Here is a 26,343-nt window from a genome sequence, read left to right as displayed (position 1 = left end):
GGAGCAGATGGATTCGGAGGAGCCAGGACCAGGGGTTTGAGGAGATAAGTGACTGGCAGTCCCCAGGAGAAGCATCCTATAACTGATCCTCTGAAGTACTGAGATGGGTACTTGATTTGTGGTTCTAAGACTGCTATTTTGATGTTAATGGAAAAGGTGATCCTGGAGCTTGAAAGTATAGTTCCTTCCAATAGGAAATAATAAATAAGGGAGGAAATGAATGAGGAGATATTATGAAGGAAGGATTTGGTGACATGTGGGAAGGTGCTGAGCATTAGAACTGGGTGAGGGAAGTAATATTTCATCACAACAGAACTGCAAAATGATTGAGTAGAGAACGGATAATTTGAACAGGGTTTTTGGAAAGGGAGAGAGGTAAACTTCTGGAGAGAGATAAACTTCCTTTTGTAAGATTGAAATGTGGCAATGTAAGCTATGATCCAAGTTATTATCTGTACTAGGGCCTTGTAGAAAGGGATTACTATGAGCTCAAAAAGCAATAGAATTACTTGAGTTTTCCTTCTGGTTGTTCATCCCATGATTAGACTAGTTCAAAACCTGAATTTAGCTATGAATTTTTTTCAGTGAATTTTTTTTCCCATTAAAATCCCAAAATAAGTGACTTATTTATTCTCATGTTGTTATCCAATTCATTTTTCAGCTCACACTCAACCTCTTTGAGACATGAAGCTAGGGAATGGCTTAGGGAAAACATCTGATTTGAGATGTGCTTGCATTTTTCACATGACTTTGCCAGAAGGGGTTTCTGCAAACTAAGGCTTTCACCCTAGAGCTGCCTTAGCTGAAAATTCACATCTGCTTTGAAGAATTTGGATATGGGATTTGTGCTATTATCTGCAAATAATTTATAGAATGGTTCCATTTTTCCCTGGGTAATGAACACACAGTGCCTCTTTGGGAGGCTTCGGAGAACCCCTGCACTTAATAAGGGGTAAGGCTTTTATTGTCATATTGATTGGGTTAATTTTGATTTAGAAGTCTTAGAAAGGAAGACATAGGGTTTTGGCACAAAGGCTATTTTAAAAAAGTAATCTTTTTTCTTTAAGATGAGAGGCCCATTACCTAATGCATAAGGTAGGTTAAAAGGCCACTGCTTCTGCTGTCTCCACAGAATTTTGTTTGTATAGTGTGAAAAACAATACCACCCCTATCCAAAATCAAGCTAAGGAAAACGAAAAATATTTCCTTATATTCAACAGTAAGATATTCTTTTATCTGAGGTTTCTCTGGGTTGGAAAGAAGGACAGAGCTCTCAGGGTGTTGTCATCTGTTTTTGTTGTATTGATATGGTTTTGAACATGGCATTGAAAGGTCTCTAACATTGGGTTTCAGGGCTCCTTATCTGAGCTTCTCAGTTTTGCCTTCAGTTATGTTAGTAATTTGAATGAAATTACAGAAGATGTATTTGGGTATTTATGTAGTAAATTTGGGAGGTTCTAATAACTGAATATTTTTAAAAGACCTCCATATGTTAATTTGATAGATTGAAATGAAGAGGATAAAGTTTAATAAGAAATTAATACTAGATCTTAGATTTAAAAAAATTAATTGACTGGAGATGACTGGCTTAATAGAAATTCATGTGAAAAGTCTCATGAGTTTTATCACCAGTTTAATGGGAGTCCTGTGTCCCATGACAAGCATCAACCCAAGAGTGCGTTCATGGAGGTAGAATCCTCTTATCAAGAATTGGTAATGGTCCTGCATTTTAATCTTGGCGAAACCTCAGCCAAGTTCCTTATCATTACAGGGTCCCAGAAAAATTGGAGTTTATTTAGACACAGTCAATCAGGTGGTAAAAATCAGGCAAGAGATCACATAGGAAACTGCAGGAATTGCAGGAGCCCTGATTTAGCCTACAGAGGAAAAGCTCAGGAGGAGGCATGAGTGATTGCTGTGTAGAAATATTTATCTGAAGGGTTGAGGATTTCCTGGATTAGAGTATGTAGCACTGGGGCAAGACCCAGGTCAATGTCTGGACATTGTAAGGAAATTGTTTATGAAATTGGAAATTCTCTGATGAATAAGATTTGTTCAAAAGTGGAATGGACTAGTATGGGAAGAGGGGAGTTCCCTGATGCTGAAGAATGTGGCCAGATATCAACCTTCTGTTAGAGAGGTTGTGGAGGGATTGAAAGGTGAAGCTGTACTGGATTACTCTTCAGATTCTGTTCATTGCTAAGTAGTCAAAACTTGTCTCTGGAGCTGTCCCTTCTCCACTTTATCCCAGCTATTATTCGGGAAAGGTAAGCTCACCTGCACCCCACCATATTTATCACTTATAGGGCTTGATGTTTGCAGCCCAGAGAAATTTATGTTTTTGTAAATTCCCACCAAATAAGCATGCTTCTATTCATGCAGACCACCACACTTACTTCAACCTACAAACCAAAAGCATGTTACAAGAATGGGAGATTTTCATGTGCAATAACAACCTGCTAGAGGGAGAGATTTGGGTAGAGATCAACTTGTACCTTTCAATGAGAACATATAGGCATGCTTCTATATCCTATGGAAGTAGGAAGCCAGAGACAATGCGTTCTCACCTGTATATTCTGGACCATATGCCTGTCTGTTTTCCCAGGGCAATAGCAATCATTATTTAATGGGCACAGAAAAATTAGAATCTGTCTACTGTCCTATTGTGCTGTTGTGTAATTAAAAGATCAGTAAGAACAGAAGCTATGATCTTGGTATTTGACGAGAATTTTTAGCCACCACTTCCTACTCTACTTGAGGTCACTTTATCTCAGCATTGAAAGTGGGCAATAAAGATACAGTGTTTTCATATGGCTGCAATTGTAAATTCTCAGCTTATTTCTGCTCTTTCTTTCTCCTAGCCAGCAAAGAGGGTGGAACAGAGAATGTATTTTTGCCATAATGAAAGCAAGATACCAAATATTTTGGGGGCGAAGAACCACCATCTTAGGAAATGATAGAAAGTCCTGGGAGGGAGTAGGGAATTAGGGTGTATTTTCTCTCTCATCCAGGAGGCTCCAGGGACCCCTTTCTGAATCTGGCATTCCTCCTGTTAGTCTCTTTGACGAGATGTGCAGGGACCCTGTGGAGTTCCTGAGGATTCCTGCAGCTGCTGGGGTCTTGTAGGAGATGGGCAATGTGTCTCCCAGTCCTTGTTAGTCCCACAAATAGCCCATTGAGGGGAGCAGGAGAAGGGAGAGGCATCCAGGGCTGTCCCTGGGGTCCCTCAATGGGGGCAGTGTTCAGGCTTGGGTGGAAGCCAGCCCTGACACCATGCTAGTTGTTAAAGCCTCATTCTTCCCAAGGAGGCGGCTGGAAAGGCAGCAGAGCAGCTGAGGCTCTAGAAAAGGTACTTCTCTTGTTCTTCACAAGGCCTGACTGACACACGAGAGGAAGCCACTTCCTTTTTAATTATTTTTTGTTGTTCATTACTTTTACATCCCAAGCATTTTTCCTCTTCCTTCTCACTCTGATTTTACTACTCAAGACCTGAAACTGATGGGTTTTTCCTTTCTCTCCCCAGTCTCAACTGAAAGTTAGAAATGATGTCAGATTTTTCTGTTTTGTACCAGTCTCCTTGGGCAGCCCATCAGAGAAGAACCCTGAGATTGGCTGCAGTTTTGCTGTTGCTCTTGATCCTCTGAGTAGTTCAAAGTCTCTCTTAAAATGAAGAGTGGGGCTTTGGAGACAGCAAAGTACTAGATTCCCACTGCAGAAAACACGTTTTTTTCCTACGCACTATCCATACTCATTCTTTCTCATAACACCACCTTGATTTTTTTCTTTCTTTTGTTTTATTTATTTATTTATTTATTTATTTATTTATTTGTTTGTTTATTTATTTATTTATTTTTTACAGACTCCCACCTTCCATGCTTAGCCCATGGGCATTCGTGAGGTTAACCAGACCATGAAGGCCCCTGGATATCAGGGTGGGCACATCTTCTGTCTTTCTGGCTTTGGGTTCAGGATAGTTGGGACCCAGACTGGGCTACATCAGAGTCAATCTTGAAAGACTTTGGGGAAATATTGGGTAAGAGATCCTCTGTTTTCACTGAAGTTGCTGACTGTGTAGAGTATAGGTTGGGAGCTGTGGTGATCACCTTTGCTACCACACGGGAATAGTCAGTGTTAGAATATAAGCCACAGAGGAAAACAGAGCCACGGTGGCAGACCCCTGATGATGTAAGGTATAGACTGGATCCAGCCATGCCTGAAGCCAGCACACTGACCTTTCAGTTGTGCTGGTGAGTATGTCTCCCCCCCGCCCCACCTTTTTTAAAATCTCATTTGAGCTGAGTTTCTTTTAGCCTAACTAGTTTCTGTTAGCTCAACTCTTTCAATTGCAATGAAAAGAATCCTAACAGGTACTAAGCATTTTTTCTGCTTCCTACTGCCTGTTCAGGCTATCCCAGAGTTCCCCAAAACTGTACCATAGCTAAGATGCACTAACCTTGTCCAAAATTTCAGACTTCATGAAAACAAAGGACCTACTCACTCAGTTCTCTGATTCAGTAGGGTAATGGGCACCACTGGAATCACTACCTACTTTTGGGTCTGTGGTAAGGACCCTAGCCTTTTCCATTCATTCAGCAGTCATTAATTCTGTATCTACTATGTGCCACAGAATTGCTTTAAAGAGCTGACAGTTAAGCAGAAAAACTGGTATGAGTAGAAAGAAGTATGGCAGACACCATGATGAGAGTCTGTGTCTGCTTCCATGGGGACCATGGGAATTGGAAGGGCCAGTTCTTATCTTGGCAGCACGGAGAAAGACCTCATGGAAGAGGCAATGCTTGAGCTGTATCTTCAAAGATGAATAGAGGTTTTGCAACTAAAAAGAAATATAGGAAAGGCAAACCAGTTCATCCTAAGAGAAAAATGTCAATTGTGAAGTATTGTCTGACTTAAAAATCTATCACCTGCAGAACAGATAAGGCAGTTCAGTCTTGTGTGTTTAGCACATGCCTGAGTGGTGCGCCAAACTGTTCAGAACACATCAATCTGTGGCCACTGTTGTCTTTCCCTTCTTCCCTTACCAAAATATGGAAAATGCCTCAAGTTCTTTTGCGGGCAAGCAAGGCCATGTAGACATTAGAGTTGATTATAGTGGGTAGACTAAGCATTCCATGTCTAGTCTCCAGCTCTGTGACTGATTCACTTGTGGGGAGATAGTAGTATCAGTAACTGCAGCATCTGCTTACTTCAAGATCGAAGTTAGAATTGCATGCCCTTGAAATGAGTTGTCCAGTGGTGGCCCCTTGACTTCCTCTTTAGCCCATCCAATGGTTTCGTAAGCACTCCATTCCCTACACTAACTCCCTCTCAGTTGGAAATACCTAGAGTGAGTTCTCTTGTCTGCGCTGAATTCTCACTGATACGATTCCCCACTGTGAGGTCTGGAAGGGCCAAGACCTGCTTATCTTGTTCTCCATGGCATCCCCAGTTGCAAGCTTGGATATGGCAATAGCAGGTTCTCATTAAACCATTTTTGTGTAGGCACATTAGAAGTTGTAATATGTATATGGACATATGTATGTATATGCAAATAAAGCAATTCAAAAGATGCTATAGGGTTGCACATGGTCCAGAGCCACCTTACTAGCAATGAGCATAATGTTGTCATAGGCTAGTGGTTACTGTAGGCTAAAGTGTTCATAGGAGACTTAATGGAGAAGTCTTGGTGGAAAGGAACTGGATTCTGACAGATAAACAGAAATTGGATAAGAAAAAAAAAGAGTGGATATTTCACATATTAAAACTTAGTGCTAATATTACTGCGTACAGATGACAACTGTGCAGTTACTCCTGAAACAAGGACTAAGTTCCCTTTGAAATGCGTACAGACTCAAAAGAGAAGGGAAAAGGTCTTGGCATGATATTCCTGGGTTTTGCCAAACCCTAGTGTTGTGTTTGGAACCCTCCTCTGCCCTGTAGGCCACAAGAATTCCCCTGTCCCCATCTCATACCCACATCAAGCATGTTTCCGAATCTTCTGGGAAGCCACACAGTGAGCAGTCAGATGTTTGATCCTTTTTCAGAACAAGCAAGGCAAGTTCTGAGTTAGACCAGCAGAAATTTCCATGGGGAACCTTTGCCCAGGATGTTGGCTGACAGCCTCTGGTCCTCCTGAGCTCCAGGACTGGGTGAAAGGTTTGGTGGACAAATCTCTCTTCGTTATACAGTGATTACAAGGGAAATGATGTGATTGAAGACTTCTCTATCTGCCAGTCAAACTGATCAGCGTCACCAGAAGGCCATTAGGCCTCTGAGCCCTTCTTTACATGGGAACCAACCCAACCGTGGCCGGTTTCTCATATCATGGTTTAGCTATAAAAATAACTCATTATTGCCTTTTAAAAATTAAATATAAGTTACTCTCAGAATTGTGTTAAATAAATGAACAAGAGTTTGCCACAGTGTTATGTATTGTAAGAGAGACAGAAATCTCTACAGAACCTTTGCAAGGCTGCAAAATGTGTTCTCACACTGCATTCAGGTTAGTAAAAGGGGTGGATGGGTGAGACAAAAGCTCTATAGCTTCTAAACATTTTGTAAGAAGTGAACTGAACACCTGAGAAGATGAATACCTGAAAGCTGGGCTGTTGCTCTGGACCTTCGGGCTTCACTTAATTGACGTGAGTCCTCTTTCTCCTGTGTTTAAATGAAATCGTTTGGATACTAGGAGTTTAAAGTCAGGAGACTCCTAATTATGGGAGAGAAATATGGGCATCTAAAGCTTCTATATTTGATGTGCTCAGAGACCTTACTGTTTTGTCATTTAACCTGACCTCCCATTCTGTAGAGCTATTGATTACATTTATTAATCTCTCTAAACTTCACTTTCCTCATCTGTAAAGTACTTGTTGTGGGGGTTAAATAAGAATATGCATGTGTTCTGGTTAGGCCAGGGCCTGACACAGTGTAGACTGTCAGTAGCCACACTTATTGTTATTTTTGACATATGGCCGTCAGTTCAAAGAATTGTGGACAGATGAATTGCTGAACCATGCTAGATTAGAGATCATAAATCTTGAGATGTCTCCTGGTCTCTGCCTTTGGCTTGTTGGGTAACTTCGATCACTTGTATTAAGTCCAGGGGTGATGAGAGATGGGACTTGGCATGATAGCAGGTCATATGATAAGGACTTGGAGTGGGTGTGGTTGACCAGAAGTGCCACAGGACCTAGGTAGGTGGCTTGCCTGTGTGACACAGGCCGCATGTTTGTAGGATCCATAACAAGGAAGGTGGTGGTGGTTGAACTCACCTTTGAACACCAGGCTTTGAGAAAAATAGGAGTAAACTAGAAGATGTTATGGGATGATGAATGTTCTCTGAACCATACCTCCTGAGGTCAAGTGAAGGGCATGGAGAGATAGATTTGGGGAAGTGGGGGAGATGAGAGATAATTGACCCAAGCTTCTAGTAATTTGAACTAGGGTAACAACTAGCTTGTCCCAGGGTAAAAGCTACGATCGCTGGGTGGGAGTTCTGGGGAGGGTTTTTCAGTTCTTTTGCCGTTTGGGATGAAGGTGATAGAACATTCTAGAAATTAGCTATAGAATGGGCTGCCTCGCAATGCACAGTCTCTAGAACTGTTAAAGCTGGGAAGGCTGGTTCCCAGCAAGGCAGAGGAAGGTTTCTGTGCAGGAGTATATGGGAGAGAGTCTTAGGTCAGCCTTGTGGGTAGAAGTGATGGCCAAGGAAGATTTTCCCAAGGAGGAAGTAGACAGACAAGGTTGGAGGCATGAACGGGGAAGAAGAGGAACGATGAAAGACAGAGTTTGATGACTGCTGAGAACTGCAAGTCATATGTGTGATGGGGAGTGGATAGTGTAGAGAAAAGAGAGATTTTAAGGGCCGTTTATGTTATCCTGAGGAGATAGGACTTTATTCTGACGGTTTTTTGGGGGAGCCACAGAAAGGCATTAAGCAAGGGAGTAACATGGCCAGATGTTGTAGAACGATTAGTCTCACTCCATCAAGAATAGGATAAAGAAAAAGGGAGTCAGCAATTTCTGAGAACCCACTGCGAAGTGATGTTTAGGTAAGTGAAAGCGTCCCACACTCACAACCACCTTCTTGATGGATAATTATCTTAATTTCATAGACAAGGAAATTAAGGGCCAGAGGGGTGCCTAGCCATGAGCCTTTCACCTTTCATGTGACATGCTGCTATAAGACCCTCTTTCTCCTGACTGCAGATAATAGGTAAGGACCAATTTGACACTCTTTCCCAGGAATTTGGGATTGGAGTTCTGAAGCAGCCAGTTTACCTTACTATGTAGCTGGACACTTGGTAGCTAGGATGCAGCCATGTACCCCTACGTGGATGGAGAAGCAGAGAAAAGGCATTGTAGAGAGAGAAGAATGCAGCACATAGATAAGTAGAGAGGGGAGATATAGATACAGTCTTGCCCAGGGCTTCCCAGTTCTTACGGTCCATCTGATTTTCCTGAGACTCCCTGTATCCTTATCATGTAGTTCTTTTGGTTAAATTAGCTAGAATTAATTTGTGTAAAATGGAAAGAAATGGATTCATTAGTGTTCCTAAGGGGGACTGAGGAAGGCAGGTAGTGAGATAACGTGAACTCCACTCCCCATGGGACTGAAAATGGTGGGGAGCAGGTACTGGGGGTTGGAGCCCTGTTGTGCTTCACATAACTCTCCAGAGAGTTACTAAACTCACAAAATGCTGAGTGTGCCTGCATTTCTTGTGGGAATAGAGAAGGTGGTCAGATCTGAGGACGTCCTTGTGTGGGTTCCATTGAGACAGCACATGGGAAGGCAGCAGGGCAAAGGCATAGAGGAAGATGAGTGAAGGGAGAAAAATCATGGGGAGGGGATAGACCTCCCTCCATCAAGCCTCAGAAGGGGAGTTCAGGGGCGCCTGGGTGGCTCAGTCGTTAAGCGTCTGCCTTCTGCTCAGGTCATGATCCCAGCTTTCTGGGATTGAGCCCCTTATTGGGCTCCCTGCTCAGCGGGAAGCCTGCTTCTCCCTCTTCCACTCCCCTTGCTTGTGTTCCCTCTCTCGCTGCCTCTCTCTGTCAAATAAATAAATAAAATCTTAAAAAAAAAAAAAAAAGAAGGGGTATTCAAGCTGAGTGTAACAAATCCAAGAGTGTAGAAGGGCTTGAGCCGACAGACATATGGCTTATAATTGAAATCAGAGGCTTAACTAATATGATATTGCAACATTCTATTTATTTTTTATTTTTATAGAAGCAATGCATGATATTAGTATAAAATTTCAAGTTATAAATATATGTGGAGTGAAAAATGAAAGTCCCCACTCTATCCCCAAATGTTTACAAGTGAAATTACAGGTGGAACCTGGTCAAGCCCTAAAGAGTCCAGTTAAGGGTGAAAAGTGTCCTGGGCTGTAGGAAGCAGGTAAGAGATGAGAGCACAGCACTGTCTTTCCTCCTAGTGGATGTAGTAACAATGCCTGGGGCAGGATTTGCTTTTACTTAGCATCTAACAAGCATACATTAAACAGTACCTGTTCTCTCATTTTTCTTGTTTTTAGAGAGGAAGGTATAGAGATTTCCTGTATACCTATTGTGCCCATACCTCCACAGCCACCCCGGTTATCAACATCCCCCACAAGAGTGGTACCTTTTACAATCCATGAACTTATATCTGTACTTCATAATCACTCATAGTTTACATTAAATTCACTCTTGGTGTTGATTCTGTGGGTTTGTGCAAATGCAAATGTATAATGACATGTAGCCACCATTATAGTGTCATACAGAATAGTTTCACTACCCTAAAAATTCTTTGTGCTCTTCCTATTCACCCCCCATCCCAGCTCCTAGCAACCACTGATCTCTTTTACTATCCAGAATTTCATATGGTTGGAATCATACCTTGTTGGAGGATTCTAAGCCTCCTTGACTTTTCCTGACAGTATGTACAGTAGAGAGTGGGGCCGCTTGGTGTCAGAGTGGTAGGTGCCCCTGAGACTACCCACCTCCCTGCTGATCTGTTCCCAGTTCTACCCTGGCTAGCCCCACCATGAGGGAGCAGGGCGAAGCGAATGGCTGTTTACTCCAAAACTCCACTTGGTTGCCTATAACCCAGCCTCTTTCAACTGTTTCTGAACCAGTTACTGGAAAAGAGACCATCAAGAAATTAATATTTTGGTCTTTTGTCAACTGTTCTGATACAGAGTGTTTCTATCAAAGGTTTTGCTCAATTTGAAGTGTTGGTTAATTGGGACTGGTTGGGTGAATCCTGTGTTTGTCGTGGGGAATTCTTGGGCACCAGAACGGAGTTAGCAACCAGCAGGTATAGCTGGAGGGTTTTTTTTTTGGTTTGGTTTTTATTGATTTAAAAATGAATGTTTTTTAACAAAAAATACACTTGCTAAAAAATTAAAACAAACAAAAATTTTGGATTAAAAATGAAAACCTCTCATCTTACCTCCAGTCCTAATGCTGTGGTCTGAATATTTGTGTCACTCCTAAATTCATATGTTGAGGTCGTAACCTCCAAAGATTATAGTATTAGAAGGTGGCCTTTTGGAACTGATTAGATCATAAGGGCAGAGGCCTCATGAATGGGATTAGTGCCTTGTAAAAGAGACTGCAGAGAGACCCCAGCCCCTTTCACCATGTGAGGACATGGCGAGAAGATGCTGTCCTATGAACCAGGAAAGGGGCTCTCACCAGAAGGTGACCATGCTGTTGCCTTCATCTTGGATTTTCCAGCATCCAGAACTATGAGCAGTAAATTTCTTTTGTTTATAAACACCTGGTCTGCTGTATTTTATTACAGCAGTTTGAATGGACTAAGACATCTACTTTTACCATTTTCTTTCCTAGAACTAAAAAAAAAAATCGATGTAATAATGGCCTATGTATGGATAATTACTTTAAAATTGAGAATGCAGTTTCATTGATCTTCATACAGGTATTTTTTGGTGATTTTATATCTATAGAATACATTTCTCATAGTGGAATTTCTGGGTCAAAGTGTATGTACATTTTTTTAAACTTTGCTAGATGCAGCCAAATTTACTTTTGCAAAGCTGTACTTATGGAGACTCCCACCAACAGTATGTGACTGTCTATTTCTCCCTGTCCTCATCAACACTTGGGATTACCAAACCTTTAGTATTTTCCAATCTGATAGGGAAAAACAGTGACTTGTTTTGATTTTTATCTTTTTAATGTTGAGTGATATTGCACAACTATTGTAGATACCTTTTTTTCTTAATGAGCAGGTAGTTAATTTCCTTTGCTCTTTTGTTTCACTGATTCATAAGGATTCTTTTTGTTTATTAAGAAACCAGACAGAAAATTTCAAGAAATTTCCTACAGTTTTTGTCTTTGGACTTCATTTATGATTTGCTTCATATTTGCCATATGGAAGTTTATTTTCTAATCTAATTTTTATTTTTTGTAGACACATTCATCAGTCTTTTCCTTTATAATGGCCTGAGTATAATGCCCCATGCTGGGAGGAAGAACACAAAGACGGCCTTCAAGAAGAGGGAGAGCTACAGCTTAGTTACTATTCATTATGATGGAAACACTAGGTCACCTGAGATTTCTTTATAATCATAAGGAAGAGTAGTGCAAAAAAACTTCTTTTTTCTGCATTGGGGTGGGGGTGAGGGGATGTTCGAGTAAAGGATGGAGAAGAGTTGAGAGGAAGAACTTCTCCAAATTCAGCCTGGTAAGGGAACAGGAAAATAGAGATTAAGTTAGAAGTGAAAGGAGCAGCCTGTTCTTAACGTTCCCAAGCTCAAATTTGGGGTGTGAAGTTGGCTATGGGTGGGTGCAAAGGTCTGGCTTAAATACCTCTTCTGGTTCCACTATCTCTGGTAAGTTGATCTTTCCTCTCTTCTCCATCTCTATTCCCTTTTCTCTGTATCTTAACTCTAGTCTGGACAATGAAAACAATCACTTGCCAAAGAAGACACTTTGCCCTTGCCCTGGTGTGAGTCTTGCTCTGACGACCAGTGTGGGGTCCTTGGGGAGGGATGTTAATGATCCTTGGGGACGTAGGTTGATATTGCTATGCCTCTTCCATTCTGGTCTTACCAAATGACACTTCCCACTGAAATGCCCAGATAGGGAAGGAGGAATACGCAAGATATAGAGACTATGAGAAGAGGCCATTTGGAGCCCTGGCAAAATCCTGCATTTGATCCTGTCTTTTCCTGTTTAGAAGTTGACTTCCTAATTTAGACATCACCCTTTGCTTCTTGTTTTTTCCTAGATTTCTGATCCTTGGGCATTTTGTAGCTCAGGCTCACTCTACTAGAGGAAAAAAGAAAGTACTTTTTACACCAAGCACACTTGCCACTTTACTAATCAGTCAAGAAGCCAATGTGGGCATGAAGCCAATGCTAATGTCTCAATAAAAGCTTGGGATTATGTGTGAATTTGGGATCAAGCTAACAACCAGAGATAGAGGTGGGAATAAAGGCAAGAGGGGAAGAGGGGAATAAAGGCAAGTGGCAAAGTGGTAGTGGATGGAAATGAACGGAGGAGGTTGGGAGGTTGGGAGGTGGCAGCCTCTCTGCTTCAACCACTGGAATCACACCCACCATAGCAGTAGTGAGGTTCCTTGAGAGAAGAGAGGCGTCACTTCCTAACAGTTGACTTGTAGAACTTGTGAGGCAGTTCGTTATCCATTTTGGAACATAGGGGTTAAAAAGTAAGGGTGCAGTGAGTGAGAGAAAATCCCACCCTGCTGAAGAAGGCAGGAGGGCTCAGCGTGTCCTGGGGATTGTTGTGAATGCAGACTTTTTTCCAGGCTGATTAAATGGAATTAGCTCCATGGTCTGGGATCTTACAACCTCCTATTGCTCTCATCTCTTCAGACCCTTGTTTTACCTCTTCAGAGCCTCCTGGAACCCTGAGGAATTTATTAATGAGGTCCAATAACAGGAAATTTCAGGTTTTTAATCAACTCTGGATGCATGGCTGAAGGGTTCAGCTCAACCCCCTTGAGAAAATGTACATTAACAAGATTTCAGATGAACCACACACTTGATTTTCCTGCTGTTTTTCCATGTTTAGCCCACTTCCCCTTTTAATCATCTGTAGCCTCTTTACCCCTGCTCCCCATTTCCCTTCTGCCCTCATCTTCATACCCCCAGCTTTCACACAGAGGGAGTGGGCTTCAGCTGCCCCTCTTTTTAAAAATGCAGGACAAGCAGAGTGCAGCCCACTGATAGACAGCTGGTTTCTGTCCAAGCCCTCCCCAACCCTAATTTTTGGCTTTCATCTAGGTATGCTGGAAAGACTTTTCCTAGCCATTTCCACCCCATCCACTGCTAGCAAACAACCTTTGTTTCCTCTTCAAGGATATTTTTGAGGACAGATTAGAGACTTGAAAACACTTGGAATAACTCTTTAAACAGGTTCTTCAAACACTGGTGGACCGAAACAAAGGAGGTGGGTGGGAGCATCAGCCCTGAATAACGTTCTGTTTGTCATCCTGTGTTGCCTCAGGCCCCGTGCAGCTTGGTATTCTCCTGGCAAGTCTGTGGAAATTTTGTAGACTTCCGGGGCTTGGTCTCTGCAGAGGCTGCTCCTCACCCTGGGAGAGATGGGCCTTCCACCAGCTGCTGTGGGAATGGCACATCTGGCATTTCAGCAGCCACTTCCTCCCCAGGGAAAAGCCAGGACTCCACCCTGTGCAGTTTCACAAAGTGATGCTGTGGCCCCTGGGAATGCAGGAGCGGTTGTGAGCTGTTAACATCCTTCCAACTCCTGTGGGGCCTGCAGGCTCTGCTCAGCTGATTAAACATTCTTCATCTGGGGAGGACATTTAAAGGGACCATTACATGGCATGGGCAGGTTTTTCATAGTTGGAAATTCCATTTAACAAGGTGGGAAGCCCGTTAAAAAAAAAAAAAAAAAGAAAAGAAAAAATGAAGGAGCCTGGAAGATTGGCCTCTTGAGATTGCTTATATCTTTTGTATCTGTGTGATAGAAACACTGTATAATGGTGGTCTGTTTTTCATCCCTTCCCAACTCTGTTTTCTCTCTCTCTCTCTCTCTATTTTTTTTTAAAGATTTTATTTATTTATTTGTCAGAGAGCACAAGCAGGGGTTGTGGCAGGCAGAGGGAGAAGCAGGCTCCCTGCCAAGCAAGAAGCTGGGTGTGGGACTTGATCCCAGGACCTCGGGATCATGACCTGAGCCAAAGGCAGAGGCTTAACTGACTGAGCCATCCAGGGGCCCCACCCTACTCTTTTTTCAATGATGTTATGTTGGAAGCTTGAAATTGGCCACAGTGGAAGCATTTAAACCATAGACATTCACAAATATTGCAGATTGGGGCTTGATTTAATGCTTTGTTGATTGTCTAGAGTCTAGACTTTAAAAGGTGATAAAGAAAATGTTGATAATGCAAATCCAATGGAAAAGTATGTCATGTCTGTTTTATTACATTGTGAATGGCAACAGAGAATATGAGAAAATATTCTTTCATTTTTTTGAAGACTATTCTCTGCCGTCTTTGATCTGGGATAGATTTGCACATGGTCACTTACCTGGAATTTATGTCACTAGTTTTCTCTGGCTGGTAGGAATTTTATTGTTTTTATTGCCTGTGTTTTACTCAGGGAGAAATAACCATAATCCTCTCTTCACCAAACTGCATTGCTTTTCTTGTGGATGGGAAAGAGATTTAATTGGGGATTATTTTTTCGTGCCCTTCAAATCCAAGCCAGCATCTGTCTATCTCCAAGGAGTCAGGCAGCAAGTTTGGTGTGTGTATATTTGTCCTCCTTCTGAATCTTTGGTCCATGGCCTTTATCATCATTGTTGTCCACTGATGCTGGCAGACAGACTTGGCCCTCTTTCCCAACCTGGGTCATAAATAGAGCAGTTCATGAAGTTCTTGTTCAGAATCCTGATTACAGATCATGATCTCTGTGAAACTCCTTGAAGGAGAGCCATTGCTGCTGGGAAGGTGTCAGTGATCCTGTAGATTGGCAGAGCTGGTAGAGTGGGGCAGGGGAGGATGACCTTACACAGGTCATGCAACCCAGCACTACTGAATGGATCATTGCATCCATTACTCTGCCTCCATGCTATTTCACTGAAACCACTTAAAGAGCAGTATATAAAGGGAAGACTTAAAAAACATAATTGTTTTTAACAATACATTTCATTGCCTTATTGAAGTTTTTGCTTCTGTACTATAAGTTGATTTTTCCTTATTTGGTTTTCCAGATATACACACTATGTATCAAAATCACTGTGTTTGATACTTGAAACTTCCTAATTCTCCCTGTTCATCTTCTCTTCTGAGCAAAACTTTCTTTTTAAAATTTTTTTTAAAAAATCACTGTCTCCCACAGTGATTACAAAGCATCCCCTTTCAGACATTTGCTTTTGTCTTTTAGACACAAGGGCTTGTTCTAATTTTTCTAACTTTCTTTGTGTGTCCTTTTTAAAAAAATTAAAAAAAGAAAAAGATTTGGCTTCAATGAAATCTTTTCTATCCTCTCCCATGCTGATTTTTCTCTTCTCTGAAGTTTTTAAAGCTATGGTCAGTGCTATATAATTTATTTATATCTATTTGTTTCCTGGGTGGAACTCCTTTCTACTCTCAACCGAAGTATAAGCTATGGAGGGCAAGGATAATAACTTCTACTTTTCTGTCCCTTAGAACCCACTAAAGTGCCAGAAAATAGTTACCATCCAAAAAGAACTTCTTGGTTTGTTGGATTATTGGCTGACAGCTCTAAGAAGTCTTTTCCCTTTTAATGTCTACACATTTCTGATTTGCTGCTTTTTATCTACTGACAAGGGGAGAAATCACTTGTTAGAATTGTGGACAAAGGAAGGGTAACTTAGCCCTGAGTGATATTCTGAAATATGTCTTATGAATGAAATTCATGACTATTAGACATAAATGTTCTTAGTATCTACTTTGCCTACTCAGAAGCTCCTCCCAACTTTTGTCCTTACTGTTTGTTCAGTACCATGTTTTGAATTGATTGAGGTTGTTAGACAAGTTCTGAGTAAGTGATGTCACTGTCATGGCCTAAGAAGTAAATTAATAACTTAAAATTTTTTAAAATTTATTTTTTTAATTAAGTATAATTAACATACAGTGTTATATTCGTTTCAGATGTACAATATAATGATTCAGCAATTCTGTACTTTAGTGCTCATACGTGAGTGCTCATACGTGTACTTTTTTTTTTCATACGTGTACTTTTAATCCCCTTCACCTATTTCATACATCTCCCCACCCATCTCCCTTCTGGCAATCACTAGTTTGTTCTCTATATTTAAGAGTCTTTTTTTTTCTTATCTCTTTTTTCTGTTGTTTGTTTTGTTTCTTAAATTCCACATATGAGTGAAATTGTATGGTATTTGTCTTTTTCTGACTGACTTATTTCACTTAGCATTTTACCCTCTAGAATTTTTTTTTAACACTTTGAAATCCAAGGAGTAGGGATTCCTTTTGATTTTATGGGTCTTGATTGATAGATGGTTTAGCTGCATTTTTGTAAGCTATGAAAAATCTAATGAAAATGTGATATTTATGATGGAAGATGTACAATTTTGTCTTCAGATAGCTGAAAGGACTAAGTATGTGCCTCCTAAAAATAATCCAAGTAAATCCAGAAAGCATAGTAATATACTTAAGCTTATACAACATAAGATTTTTTAAAACGAATCTAACTAATAACTTATCATTTGGTATTTTAAAAAAGTGTTAAAATCCATAACAGTATTTGCTTTTGTTTACAAATATAGGATGTAAGGGACTTAGAAAACCAACCTAGGTGTAGTAAAGAGGGTTACACTTGCCCTAGTATAAATCTTTCATACCCAGGGTTAGCATTTATATGAGATAATATTGGACTTGTTTTTATGGGCAACCCAAGATGGTTTGGTTAACATGGGCATTGGATATACACTTCTTCTGTAACAAGACAACTCCACTAACATTTATTCAGTGCCTACATGGGCAGTATTCTTATGTAGACTTTCAACCAAGTATTAACCAGATAAAACATTGCTTAGTTTTAAAGATCCAGTGAAATTAGGAATGTGAAGAATGATATGGTCTTATACTCTGAAGTGGGTATTTATTGAGTGCCTACTGTGTGCCGAGAACTATAGTATTATCTTACATTCTTGATTATAGATGAGCAAATTGAAGCTCAGAGAGATTAAAATGATTTCTTTAAAGCTATGGTGTGTAGTCAGGTCTAATTCCAAAGGCTGAGCTTTTCTTTTCCTCCCATTGCCTCTAATGTGGCTGAAACTAGTATTTCCTGCTCTGATAGGATCCTTCTCCCCTTAATTGGTCTGGGAGTGGGGCTGTGCTCTGGGCAAAGAGTGTCACCCACAACTACATGGAATGGAGACAAGAGGGCTCAGATCTCAGCAATGGCCAAAATGCCTTTTGGATGGGAATTCTAGCTCCCTAGCTTAAAATCATTTGGAGAGAATTGGCACTGGTATTAGCAAGAAGTGCTTTGAGCTTTTCAGATGAAAGGCTCTGGGTGAGTATAAAGTATGGCTATTAAAGACCGTCATGGAATTTTATATGAAGGAGAGTGCTTACTAATTATAAGATAGCTACTCATTTGTAGATTTGCTTTCTAGTTTAATCTCTCATTGGTGCTATTACAGGGGCTAGAAAAGTGCCTAAAGATTTATGATCAAGACTCAAAAGCTAAGTTGCATGTCTTGGATAGACCTGTCTGCTTAAAATAATAAAAATAATAATGGTCATTATAATAAATCCTGTTTATACCTTGTCTTTGCTTGAATGGCTTCAGAGTCTCTGCAAACTTTAGCTTTTAGTAACTATATTAGTTCAGTGGCCTATGACTTATCTGAGCATCTGAGAACATTTTAATAATAATAGAAACTGACAGGACCATAGAATTAATTAGGCATCGTCTCCATTTGGATCATACCTGTTGCGGAGTAGGAGAGGGGAAAGCTGAATATTATTTTTATGTAGCCTAGATGACCACAAATTTTCTAACTCCTTTTATCTTCCTAGTCAATGTTGGATCAGCCCTGGAGGTTTGTTATTATAAAGTACCCCCAAGTTAATGTTTCCCTTTGTCTATTGTTTATTTTTAAATGACCCAGCCAGTGGCTCAGAAAGGAATGCAATTCCCATAAAACATTTTCCCACATTAAACAATTAAAATTATTTGGGGGATAAAGAGAGAAAGAGAGAGAAAGAGAAGGAACTTGGAGTTTTTCCTTTATGGAAATTTGGTTGATTTTGTGTGTGTGTGTATGTGTGTGGCTATAAATAGAAAGCCAATGACAGGTTAAGTGCCATGGCCAACGTCATGGAGTAGAGGAGAGCCAATAAACAGGGATGGATATGGACTGACTAGGTCATGATGTGCAAATAGCACATGCTTTATTAAAAGCATTCATTAAAGCCACAACTTGACATATATATATTTATTTATTTTTTCCCCTGGACTCTGGCTTCAAAGACTCTGGATTCATAGATACGATCTGCCATTATTTTCTTTCTCCCAGCTGTTTCCACTTCCTCTTCTTACTCTTACTTGAATATTCAAAAATGCAGCCAGTGGGCTCCTCAGTCAACTTCTCAGCCTCATCCATGCTGTGTTAATAAAGGTAATGATAGCTCTTGTAATAAATTCACCCTCAGTTGTATATTGGCTTGAACACAATACACTTGTTTTTTCTTGCTAATGTTAAGTCTAAAATAGATGTCTTAATAGTTAAAATAGATGTCCTGATTGATAGAGGTCTATCCTCCAAGCAGTGATATAGGTGACTGAGCTCCTTTTATCTTGTGGCTTCATTATCTTCCATGTATGGCTTTCAAAGTCACCCTGGGCATGAGCAACCAACCTTCAGATGGGAAGATAGCATGGAGGAACACAAGTGGAAGATTTTATATACCTGCCTGTGGAAGTGACCTACAACATTCTGTTCACATTAGTTTGGCTAAAATTTGGTCACCAGGTACAAAAAAATCTGGAAAACGTAGTGGGTTGCATGTCTAGGAAGAAAATAGTGTGGCTTGGACATTTTCTTCAGCTTTGGTTTCTGTGATTCCTTTTGCTTTCATCAGTTCTTCAGGGACACCTTTACTGCTCCTGTTCTTATATCCTCTAGTAGAAAGTACAATTGGCTCTCCTTAAGTTTCATTTTCTTTCTTTCTTTCTTTCTTTCTTTCTTTCTTTCTTTCTTTCTTTCTTTCTTTCTTTCTTTCTTTCTTTCAAAAACTGTGGTAAAATATACATAACATAAAACTTCCCATTTCAGTCCAGTGGCATTAAGCACATTCACATTGTTGTTCTGTGTCACCACATCCATCTCCAGAATCTTTTTCATCTTGCAAAAAAATCCAAAACTCTGTATCTATTAAATAATAACTCCCATTTTCCCCCCTCCTCCCAGCCCCTACCTTTTTCCTTTCCATCTCTACGAATTGATTTTTTTATCTTATTCCATAAAATATCACACTGGCTTACCATATTAATGACATTATGCTGATTGCATCTGATAAGAGGGAACTAACAAGTACTTAATTTTCACCCAAGCTTTATTGAGATATAATTGACATATCACATTGTGTAAGTTTAAGATGTACAGGCCCACTTTCTGTGGGAGCCCTTTGGCACCCAGCCTTTTCCCATCCCCTAAATGCTGCATCTGTGGTATCCTGGATTCCTTCTCTTCAATCTCTCCTCGTTGTATGTATCTTCTGTCTCACAGGAGAAATACTGAGCACCCTGTCCTCTTACTTCAGCCTCCTCTGTGCCCAGCTGTCCCCTTTCCTTGGATATCCTCCTCACCTTCCCCCAAGACCCTTCTGGTCTGACCTTCAACACTGTGCACTTTATGCCTCACGCGTACTCTATTTAGTTGCTCTTTCTGCTCCATCCCCCCACATTCCTGCCTCAAATTCTGCCTACCTTCACCCCGTTTAACTTTCTAATCCCTAGTTACTCTAGGGGCTTTAGGCTGATGGTCCTTTTACTCTCCCAATGAAACATAAGTTTCTGCCTGTGGTCTCCCAGGCCCTCTGAGCTTTTCATTGCATTTCTCCGTCCCAACCACCATTTAGGTAATACCACTTGCATAACCCTTTTGAGCTGGTAGACCAATTTCTCACTTATTATTGTATGAATCCTGTCAATAATCTGAAAGATAAGTATAATTTGTGTCATTTCACACATATGGATCCAGGAAGAAAAGTGATTTTTCCAAGGTGACATAGTATATACAGGATAAAGACTTTAAAGCCCATCACTCTCTTGGGTTTCTTGGAACTTAGCAGTTTTTTTGGACCTAAACCATCTGTCACAAGTACTTACTCCTGCTATCTCCATTTTCCCACTGCTCCAGCCTCTTAGCCTCCTCTGTTGTGTCTGGCCAAAAACTTAGAACTCCTTCATGCCCTACCTTCACACCTTGAAACTCAAGGCTTCTCAGAACACAATGGAATGCCGCTGGAAGGAGTATATGCTGCATGGCTGAAACTCTGAAATGCTGAAAAGATTTGTTGACTGGTTAATTTCTTTTCTTTTCTTTTCTTTTCTTTTCTTTTCTTTTCTTTTCTTTTCTTTTTTTTTTCTTTCCTTTCCTTTTCTTTCCTTTTCTTTTCTTTCTCTCTTTCTCTCTTTCTCTCTTTCTCTCTTTCTCTCTTTCTTTCTTTCTTTCCTCTGTTGTAGGAAGAATGTGAGACTATAGACATTAAACAAGCAAACAGAGGAATACATAAAAGATTTATCCATCATTCAGACAATAGTTTTTGAGTCCCATCTAGTAACTTTTGTGATTGAAGTTGTGAATGATGTAAAGAATGAATGAGAGTCCCTGCTGTCAAGGAGGCTTAGAATAACAGAGGAGATAAGACTAAGATCCAGATAATGCTGACAAAACATGAAAAATGATAGTGCCAGCAGTTTACCTGTTACTTCAGATGATGACTAACAAGAATATACTAAGCTGGAGAGGTTAAAGGTCCCGCTTATGAAGGAAGTAGAAATTTTAACTGGTGTTTACCTTCATTAATATAGTTATTAACTTGACAATCAAAACACCTATTACCGGTTTGCTGCTACATATATGTCAAAGAACATAATACATGCTGTCCCTGTCTTCAGGGAACTAATTCTCTAGTGAGGAAGAAAGTCACCCCACTGATGACTACATATATAATTATTTTATGGCCTTAAGTGTTATGAAGGAAAATGACAAGGTATCTGAGAGTGTATCACCCAAAGGGTTTGCTGCAGAGGGGCAGGATTTAAAGGGAGAGGGAGTGGGTAGAGGGAGATATCTACGTGGGCAGAAGAAAGGATGGAGCAACACAATAAAGCACTATAAGTTGGAGTGGAAGGGAAGGTAGGCAAAGTATTACTACCGGCCCCCAGAAGAACCTCCCCAGGTGTCCGGAATCTGAACTTGATTTACTGGAAAGTGAGGAAATCCATGAAAGTTAAGGTAATCACCCCGGTGATGGGTGTTAAGGAGGGCATGTATTGCAGTGAGCACTGGGTGTTATATGCAAACAATGAATCATGGAACACTACATCAAAAATTAATGATGTGCTGTATGGTGACTAATGTAACATAATAAAAGAAAAAAAAAAGAAAGGTAATCAAGGAGAACACTTGTAACCCAGACCAGAACAAGGCCACGGGAGAATAAATTATACAGCCCTTGTTTTTGTACGTCCAGCCATCCTGGTCCTTGCAAGAGGCAAGATGAGACGAGATTAGCACCATAGTAATTGGGTTCATGGTAACTTTCCATGGGAATCCTTTCTGTAGTTTATGACTAAAAGTCTTGGTCTGTTTGCTTGTTTCACATGGTGAAGGACAAGAGGCAGGAGCTTAGAAAGTAGATCAGCAAATAGTGAGGAGTAATGGTTTTTCACATCACTGCAAATATGTAACATGAAACAAACATAGAAGGTGAGTACTTCCCAGCACATCCCAGGTCAGTGCAAGTAACAGCCAAGGGAATGCTCTGCTTTTTTTTTTTTTTTTAACAACTTGGAGGCTGGTTTTTTTTTTTTTTTTTTAAACAGCTTCAAGAGGACGGAAATTAGATCTTTCTCTGGATCCTGACAGTTTTCCTTTCGTCTTCCTCAAATGGAGGGCTTTGGCTGCGCCCAGCCTAGCTCTGTTCTGTCACAACTCAGCAGTGAGACTTATTTACCAAGTGCAGAGAGACACACACCCCACCATTGGTAACATCACCAGGTCTCCATGTGCACTTCCTCCTGAATGTCTTCTCTAGCTAGGTTACACATGGCTCACAGACCCTATCATCACTTACTACATTCCGTACAAACCCACACCTATTGGTGGGCAGGGTGGTAAGATGGCTGGGCACCATCTAGATGGTAAACAGTAGAGGCCATTATTACGCAGTCATTAGCCTGTCAATTACATATTAACCCAGGTAGTGTATAAATGGGAGAACTATCCACTATTTTTTTTTTCCTTCTCTTTCTCTGCCTTTTTCCCCCCTGGAAAATAAAAAGAGGCTGCATTCTACCACTTTCTCAACATCATCACTGCTTCCAGTGTTCCATTTATGGAAGTGATCATATCAATATGGAAAATTTTTTAACATGAGTGTTTATCTTTCATTTTTTGTGACTTCTAATACAGACAACATTCTAGTGGATGCACGGGGAGCTGAATTTTCTGTTTTCTATTAATCTATGATTCCTTTTCCACTTATAGCTTCTTAGTTGAAAGAACCATGCTAATATAAAATATCATCCTGATTAGGTAATACAATTAGGTATACAAAGTATATTACGTGTTTTAAAATCTCTTTCTAGTATTCCTATGTATAAGAACCTGTTGCCCATTCATCTTCATCTAGATAGATGCCACCCAAAGATATCCTTATTCATTTGAAAACCAATTATAGTTGCCTTTGTGGTTGAAGTTGATTTAAGAAAAAAGTGAGTAGCAGATCTGGAAGCAGTTAAACATAGCATTGTTTAGGGCGGATGGTGAACTGGACAGACTTTCTCTTTAATGCCTCCAGACTTTCTTTTTCCTGTGTTCATTCTCCCTTCAGTGCCCTTGATCTCTCCTTTTCCTCCTCTTTTTCCAAAATTAGCTCCAGGAATTGACCCATGTCAGTCATTTATCCCTTTATGAGCATCAGTGAGTCCAGAGAATGCTTAGTTCTGCTATGTTTACCCTGAACGCCTTATCTTTAATTGTGGAACGAAAGGAATTTCAGGTATCAAATTACAGCCCAAAGTTCAAGTTTTCAAGTTCTATTCACATAGAGGTCAGAAAAAACAATTTCTTACTGGAAGGAGGGCAGTTTTAGCAGGCTCCCTTCCTAGACTCTGGAGGTAGCCTGTCTCTACTACCTTTGTGGAACCTTCCTTAGAGGAGAGGGTACGAGGCTGGCATGCGCAGGAAAAATAGTACAGAAAGATTTCTAAATACTGCTTGGTAAGGTGTTTGAGATCTATTCCAGTGAACCCCAATAAATGTAGAAATGGGAGGATATGTGGATCAGGAATGTGAAAAAATCTCTGTCAAAATGAGGTATCGACCCTCTCCTTTCTTGGGATATAGCAGGAAATTCTCCAGGAGGCGTCAATGTTCACGGCAGCTCTGCTCCTTCATTTTGGGGGGAACCTAGAGTGAGGTCTTGCTTGCTTAAATTATCACATTGTTTCTAGAGAATTGGGAACATTTTCATGTTGTTGGGCATGAACTCATGAGCTCGTTTTCTCAGATGTGGTTTATGCCAATAGAGTAACAGAGTATATTCATTAGAAAGAGTCCAGACTTGATGTTTCCTCTTGAATCTGTCTATAGATACAAGCTAAGGCATTTATTCTGGAGCTCAATTTCAGTACAGTGGAGTTGACTAGTCCATCATTCAGGTTCCTTCTAGCTCCAAAATTCTGATTAGTTGGCGCAACTTGATATAAGGCCATTTAAGCCAAAATATTTAGGGTCAGAGTGCTGGTAAAAAGTAAAAACCAAGAATGTAAGGAATAGTGGCTATTTTCCAAGGATCATTGCCTCCCAGATTGGAGCAATTTTAAGATCATGGAGTAGTTTTAAAGTCAATACTAACTATATCTCATTATTCAGGGAAATATGCTTATAAAGGATGGGGAGGAACAGACCCTGGGTCTGGGCCAGTAAAGGAAAGGCCATTGTTGATTAATGATAGTGTATTGAGCTGACCAATATCACAACCTCTTCTTTGGTGAAATAGTTAAACTGAGCTGTAGGAGAGTTCCCTGAAAAACCAAGTCACAAGTCAGCAACTATCAGATGATCAGGAGTGTTTATTTCACAACTGACTATTTCAGAAGTACTCTTAGCAGCCCAGATCTTTAGGTTAAAGGTGTCCAGTAAGCCCTTGACCTCATAAATAAATGGAAGAACAATAGGAAAGTTTAAAGAAAGGGGATTATTTCAGAGGTGTTTTGTTTTTTTTTGTTGTTGTTGTTTTTTTTTTTTTTTTTTTTAGGATTTCTATTTTGGCAGAATGTTTCTGTCTTCATTGCCATCATGGATACTTTCTTCAGCAGCACACCTGGTTAAAGACTGGTGTTAGTGAAGTCAAGGTCCAGTGTTGAACCACATGGGCCAGTCTTATCCAATTCAGTAATAATTGACCAGATCTCTTATGTCCTTAGTACTTTGCCAGGAAAGACAGAACAAAAGAAAAGACACATTCACAGCCTTGGAGGAATGTAGAGTTTAGCAGAGAATGGCAAAACATTTGTGGTTAACAAACTTGGAAATCTTTTAGCCTTGCAGCTAAAGAGTATGTGACCAGCCCTTCAAGCCATCTCAGAAATAAGGGTCACAAGAGGGGCTGAATGAGTTATTTGGACTAAGGTAACCTCATCATTCCAGAACTTGTATATTTGGTATCTTCATTCCATACATGAAGACTCATGTATTTTCTAGTTAGAATGTTGATGGCTATTTATTTTCTCATTAATAAATATATGTCTTTAGTGATGAAATGACTAGCAATTGGGTTCAAGTTCCTCCAACTTTTAAAGGAACAAAGTAAAGATGAGGAAGGTGTTCTATGACACATAAGTAATAAAAATCTGTGAATCTGTCAATATTTATTGAAAATCTATTCTGTGAAAGGCTCGATGCCAGTTTGTGGATTCTTTTTATATTCCCTACTCTCATGATGAGCCATGTGTCTTGATTCTCAGAAAGGCTCTGCCTATAGGCTGAAGCACAGAGTTTTATTGGCTCTTCAAGCAAAAGCTGGTTTTAGAAGCCAGAAGATTGATGGGTACCTGCAGACCCTCTCATTCCACCCTTGCCTGCAGGCAGGAGTGTTCTTTCTGCAGACCTGGTGTAGACTCATTGAATAAGAAATGTGCCAATATTCCTGTAGCCATTAGAAGCTTTGGAAGGTTTAAATGTATTTGGGTTTTCTCCTGCTCCTCCCTGCTTAGTCTCAATGAGTTTTTCTCCCTTTAATCTTTGTAGAACTCTTGTAAAAAAGAAAAAAAGAAAATCTTGTTTTTTACAGTTTGGAAAGTTTTAAGTTAATAGAGTAAGAAATTCTTTTCTTTCTTTATTTTGTTTTGTTTTCAATGCATTTATTTTTTATTATGTTATGTTAGTTACCATACAGTACTTTATTAGTTTTTGATGTAGTGTTCCATGCTTCATTGTTTGCATATAAGAAATTCTTTTAAAAATTATGATCAAATTCCATTTATTCAAAGTATTCTAAGTTACTCTACAAAAGTTACTACGTTAACCAAATAAAGGAGAAAAATCACATGATCATATAAATAAATGTGGGAAAATAATTTACAAAAAATAGCATCCATTCTTGATATAAACTCTATAGGAAACAAGGAATAGAAGGAATTCCTTATAAACAGCATGTAGAAAAACCTGTGGCTTAGGTCATCGTTTGTGGTGAAATGTTGAGTGTCTTTATCAAGGTCCTCAAAAGCAGAGATTGAGAACAGGAATCTTGAGGAAGAGCTCTCAGGTAGAATCTGTAAGAAAGGGAAGCAGGCTAGGACCGGGAAAAATGTAAGGCAAAGATGTGGATTCAGGGAACTACAAAAAATGAGTAGTACTCCAGAGTTACTCTGCATCGAGGTTAGGTGGCCGGTCTTTATGTTACCCCATATCTGTCATTGGCTACAGCCCCCCCCCCCCCCATTTAGGGACAGGACATTGCCTCTCACACATTCCATGTCCAAGTGGCTGGCACTGGCCAAGGGCAATTCTCAGGGGCAGAATGCAGCTGTGAGTTGATAGCAGCCCTCCCCACCCTCCTTTCCTCACAGGCAACTGGGAGAAGAGTGCACCAGCCCAATAAGGTGGGTCTGGGTAGGG

Source organism: Ursus arctos, unplaced genomic scaffold (genome assembly GCF_023065955.2).
Source record: "Ursus arctos isolate Adak ecotype North America unplaced genomic scaffold, UrsArc2.0 scaffold_5, whole genome shotgun sequence".
In the NCBI taxonomy this organism is placed as follows: Eukaryota; Metazoa; Chordata; class Mammalia; order Carnivora; family Ursidae; genus Ursus; species Ursus arctos.
The sequence above is the reverse complement of the archived record's forward strand: the minus strand, read 5'-3'. Positions refer to the sequence as shown.